Genomic DNA, 6297 nt, shown 5'->3' on the forward strand with positions numbered 1-6297 from the left:
CATTTTGTTCCTAACTGTGGCGTAGTTTATTGTCACTGCGTCTAAAAAAACACATGAAAATCATATACCAATCAATTTATCGCACAAGGGTCAACATAAATCTCCATAAATTTCTCGCCGCTCAAATAACATTCAAATTAATGCATATTAAGCATATGTAAACCATTAACATACAGAAACTAAATTTTCAACTTGAAAAATGTTGAAATAAGCTAATCACTTTGGATGTCAGTTTATTTATGGGTGTTTAAAATACTCCAAGTAACAAAGAAACAAAAATCCATATGCTAACAAAATTAAATGAAACAAATTAAGAAAACCAAAATATTATAATTTAATCAAAAACAAGTAGTCTTTGTTCTCTCCAGGGTCCCCCGGCCCCCTTCAGTCGCGGTAAGGTGTAAGGCACCTGGATTCCGCTCGGCACGCCAAAGATATTATGCTCTTGTATTAAATTTTCGACTGTTTGTTTCAATGACAGCTATATAGTATTATATAGTCAACCGATTAAAGCCTTATAAGGTCAAGACTTAAAAAAAAGAAAACATTAGAATCTGCGAATTTGCTTTCGGGCCTGGCCGCTTTTGTGCCCAACTTTGAGGCAAAGCCTGAAAAACATTTAAAATTAACGATCTAAACTCAAAAAAAAAAAAAAACAAAATCTTTGCGTCAATTCAATTTACCTGAAACACTAGGCAACAAATTTGGACTTTTTCCTTCTGAATTGAGCCAAACCCACTTTTTTGGATAGATATGGGGCCCTAAACGAGAAAAAATATTTTTTTTTTTCCTATAGCAGGGGTTTTATTAGAATTTTTAAAAATTGGTTTTTTTTTTTGCCGTTTTTTAGAGGTGCGCCCAATTTTGTCACCATTACTCAAGAATGCCACAACTTATTTTCAAAAGCTTTATTTTTCCTAAAAGCTTATAAATATATCTGTAATTCATCCATACACAGTCTAAGATTTAAGCCAGTAGTTTAAGAGCTATTAGTTTTTGAATTAAGAAAATTTGGTTTTTTGTAAAGCTTTTTTAATTAATCAACAGTTTTCAAACCATAAAAGCTACAGATATGTTCTATACATCATTGGAAAGGTGTGTTTGGAGGCTTTTAGGCGTATCTTTAAACATTTTAAAGTAAAAGTAAATGTTAAAATAAATTCTTAAAATTTTTTTAAATTTTTGAAAAATTTTAAGTAAATAAAAAAATTTTAACATTTGTTTAATTTATATAGATTCATAATATATATTTTAATTTTTAACATTTTTAAAAAATGTTATAATTTTTTAACATTTTTATAAAATATTAACATTTTCCTTAACATATTATTTAATTTTTAAATATTTTTTTACATTTTTTTAAATTTTTTTAAAATTTGATTAAATTTTTAGCATATTTAAAATTATTAATTTTTTAACAAACTTCTAAAATTTGAACATTTCTTAACATTTTTAAAAAATTTTAAATTTTTCTTAAATTTTAGCAGTTTTTAAATATTTTATTAAATTAAAAAAAAATGTTTACGTTTTTCCAAAATTTAAGAATTTTTTTAAATTTTTAAAAAAATTTTAACATTTTTTAAGTATTTACATTTTCTTTATAACATTTTTCATAAATTTTCAAATTTTTTAACATTTTTCATAAATTTTCAAATTTTTTAACATTTATAAAAAAATTTTTAAGTTACCAAATTTTCAAATTTTTTTATTAAAAAAACTCAATGCTTATGCTAATTAACATCCGATTTTATTAGCAATATACAATGCCCAAAACAAAAATAATAAATTGATTTTAAAGCAATACTAATTAAAAAATTTTCGTTTTGGTTAAATTCAGAATTGGGCTGTTGGCAATTGAGATCGAATGCTTTAGAAAGTTATTTTATATCGATGGGTATAGGACCAACACTTCAGGTGAAACTGTTGCCTGAGTGTCTTAATGAGAATGAATGAGAGGCTTATATCTTGAAGAAATGCATCGGAATTAATAATAAAAATTTTCCAGTCCCATCACTTTTATCACTGCTAAACTTATCATCGCTTCTACCGAAACTATCAACTCAAGCAAATGTTCAATTAAAATTACTTACAAATTTATATATTTTATAAATAATAGACACTTAAATTTAAGTAAATTGCATATTTATGGTTATATTATATGCATATAAGTTGGTCTTATGACTCCTTACCAAAGTTGCTTCAAATCGGTCTACTATATCATATAGCTGCCATAGGGCTGATCGGTAGAAAATCAAGTTTTAGTATGAAAAACTTTTTTTGTTTTGGGAGATATCTCAATCAAACTCATAAGTTGGCTATCTTTGATTGCCCACTACATCCTAACCAAATTTCCATAGATTTCAATGAATCTTTGCCTGAACGACGAGTAATTAATGCAGCTATGTAAACAAAAGAGAATATGAAATGTAATAAATTTTTTCGACTTATCCTAGAATTTTAAACAACAAAAATTTAAGAAAAAAAAATCAAAAAATCGTAATTTTCTTAATTCGAAAATTTATGTCTCTTAAACTACTGATTTAAGTCGTAAACTTTGTATTATTGAATTATAGATATATTCACTAGCTGTCAGAAAAAGTAAAGCTTTTGAAAATCGGTTTTGTCATTCTCGTGTTATGATAACAAATATGGGTCCACCTCTAAAAAAAAGATAAGAAAACAAGCCAGATTTTTAAAAAATATTTATAAAAAAAATCTCGTCATATGGGGCCCCAAATCTATCCAAAGAAGTTTGAAGTTTGAAAGGGCGCAAAGTAACGGTAAGGACCTAAATTTTTTTAACAACTTTATAATTTTCTAAAAATAAAAACAAAAAATGAAAAAAAAAAAAGTTTTTTTTTTTAAGTTTTTCTAAAATTTTGTTATCGCATTTTAAATGTTGAAAAACATGAAACTTTGCGTTTGAACGTTTATTTACTCCGTTTTCCATGCCACGATTTTTTTTGGTCTAAATTTTCTTTGAAGTGTTAAGAATATACACGTATATTTCAAATTTTAGACCGATATCTCAGCGGGCTTAAAAGTAACATATTTTTGCCACCTAATTTCTGAAATACGCCATAGTGCTTCGCCATAGTGTTCACTTTAAAAATCCGACTTTGTCCGATTGTGCTTTCTGTTTTCGCCTAGCGTATGCAACAGAATGCGAATTCAAGTAAAAGCGAAATTAAAGTAAAAACTACTCGTTGCATTAACAACAACATGGCTTTGTTATTGCAACGCTTCACGATGAGGTATTGGAAATAGGTTTTAAACCTATTTTCGTCTATCAACAATGAAAAAAAGATCGCTCCAGTTACGAACCCATCAAAAAAGCGATATTATGATGATTTTGGAAAAGAGGAAAAGATGAATCTAATAAATGCCGATAAAATGAAGAACGCAGATATGAATAAATATCAAATAAATTAAATAAAACTTCCTTTCAATGATAATATAAAATAAATTAAATCACTGCGGACGGCAGTTCGCGTTAGTGACGAAAGCAGCACGAAAGGTGACTAGCAATATTTACAGATCGATCAGATCGAGTTCTCGAAAGGTTTAGTTCTAACTTACAAAATGGCATACTTAAACTTTTGCTTACTCATCCAGTTCATGAGACAAGAAGGTGTAAGTGGGAGGGGCAAAATTTTAATGATTGCAGCTATTGGGGCAGTTGAGGCCTTTTGGTAAATTCTTATTAAAAGTGCGTGTCGATTGATACTTTGTAATCGTTTCTATGGCAGATATATGATATAGTAGTCCGATTCAAAAAAATAAACAAACTTGATCTGACTATGGTATCCAGGAGCCTACATACCAAGCTTTAAGTCTCTAGCTGTTATAGTCTCTAAGATCAAAGATTTCAAACAGACGGACAGACAGACGGACACATAGACACACTCACACATAACCACGTACACACAAATACAAATAATACAGCAGTCACCGTCCTTGCTCTCAGTGAGGTTCGTCTAAAGTTGATCACGGTGTATTCTGGTACTTTATACAAAAAGTTGAATTTCGACGGATTGTTCCTATGGCACCTATATGATATCGGGAACCGATTAAAGCCAACTTTGATCTGGATATATAAGAACGACCTTTATGCATATTCTATAAGTTTGGTTAATTTAAAAAAAAAACTCAGGGGCTCCGCCACCTGCTCGCTTCGCTCGCCAACCCCAGGCTCGCTTCGCTCGCGGTGCTACTGTCGACCATACTCGACTGTCGGACTTCCCGTACTTACTATGAAAAAAGCAAAGACTGCTAAAAATTAAAAAAAAAATAGGTTACTAGACGCCCTTGCAGAGCGCTTTATTAAATTTTCGACTAATTGCTCCAATTTTAATTGGTAAGGATGTCTACGACCAGCTTAACAGCATATTCTGTCAGTTTGGTTACGATTTTCGCCGGATCGATCCGATATGAACCAACTTCGGTCAGGATATATAAAACCGAGTAAAATATTGTAATAGTTGGGTTGAGATATCTCATTAAACCAAAAAGTTTTTTGCACTAAAACTTGATTTTCGACCGATTGTTTCTATGGGCGCTATATGAAATAGTGGTCCGATTCGAACCAACTTTGCACAGGATATATAAAACCAAGTTAAATGCATATTCTATCAATTTGGTTACGATATCCCATAAAACAAAAAAGTTTTTGGACCCCGTACTTCAAAAAAGTACAGGGTTTGTCTTAAGGAATATGTGCGTAACAGGCAGAAGGAGGCATGGGAGACCCTATAAAGTATATATATTCTTGATCAGCATCAATAGCCAAGTTGATATAGCAATGTCCGTCTGTCTGTCTGTCTGTCTGTCTGTCCATCCGTCTGTATGAACACCTAGATCTCAGAGACTATAAGAGCTAGAGACCCCAAACTTGGTATGTAAGTTCCTCTATATTGCAAGCAGATCAAGTTTGTTTCAGAATTTGGTCACGCCCCCTTTACCGCCGTAAAATCGACATAGAAAATTTCGTATCCAAATTATAGGAGCAATTTAAAAGCTAGTGACACCAAACTCTATATTGCAGGCAGATCAAGCTTGTTTCTTTTTTCTATTAGACCACTATATCATATAGCGCCCATAGGAAGAATCGGTCGAAAATCAAGTTTTAGTATGAAAAACTTTTTTGTTTAATGATATATGATAACCAAACTAATAATATATACATTAAACTTGGTTTTATATATCCTGTCTAAAGTTGGTTCGAATCGGACCACTATATCGTATAGCTGTCCTAGGACCAATCGGCCGAAAATGAAGTCTTAGTATGAAAAACTTTTTAGTTTTATGATATATAGTAAACAAACTGACAGAATATGCATTTAGGTTAGTCTTATACATTCTAACCGAAGTTGGTTCTAATCGGACCACTATATCATATAAGGTAATCAGAATATTTTTAAATTTTCAGCAGTCTTAGCTTTTTCTATAGTAAGTACGAGGTCTCCGACAGTCGAGAATGATCGACTGTAGCTCCGTCCAACTAGTTCATACTAAGACTTGATTTTCACCCGATCGGTCCTATGACAGCTATATGATATAGTGGTCCGATTCGAACCAACTTTGGACAGGATATATAAAACCAAGTTTAATGCATATAATATCAGTTTGGTTACGATATTTTATAAAACAAAAAAGTTTTTCATACTAAAACTTGATTTTCGACCGATTGTTCCTATGGGCGCTATATGATATAGTGGTCCGATTCAAAAAAGAAACAAACTTGATCTAGTCTCTAGCTCTTATAGTCTCTGAGATCTAGGCGCTTATACAGACGGACATTGCTATATCGACTTGGCTATTGATGCTAATCAAGAATATATATACTTTATAGGGTCTGTCACGCCTCCTTCTGCCTGTTACGCACATATTCGTTAAAACAAACCCAATAGACCCCTGTACTTTTTTTAAGTACGGGGTCTAAAATTGTTCATACTAAGACTTGATTTTCGCCCGATTGGTCCTATTACAACTATATGATATAGTGGTCCGATTTGAACCAACTTTGGTAAGGATGTAAAAGAATAACTTAAATGCATAATCTATTCGTTTGGTTATGATACCTCAGAAATCAAAAAAGTTTTTCATACTAAGACTTGATCGCCCGATCGGTCATATGACAGCTATATGATATAGTGGTCCGATTTAAACCAACTTTAGTCAGGATATATAAAACCGAATTATATTCATTTCGTATTAGTTTGGTTGATCTGCCTGAAATATAGAGGAATCTACATACTAAGTTTGGTGTCACTAGCTTTCGATTTGTAGGCGATAAAA

Source organism: Drosophila innubila, chromosome X, assembly GCF_004354385.1.
Source record: "Drosophila innubila isolate TH190305 chromosome X, UK_Dinn_1.0, whole genome shotgun sequence".
NCBI classification, from domain to species: domain Eukaryota; kingdom Metazoa; phylum Arthropoda; class Insecta; order Diptera; family Drosophilidae; genus Drosophila; species Drosophila innubila.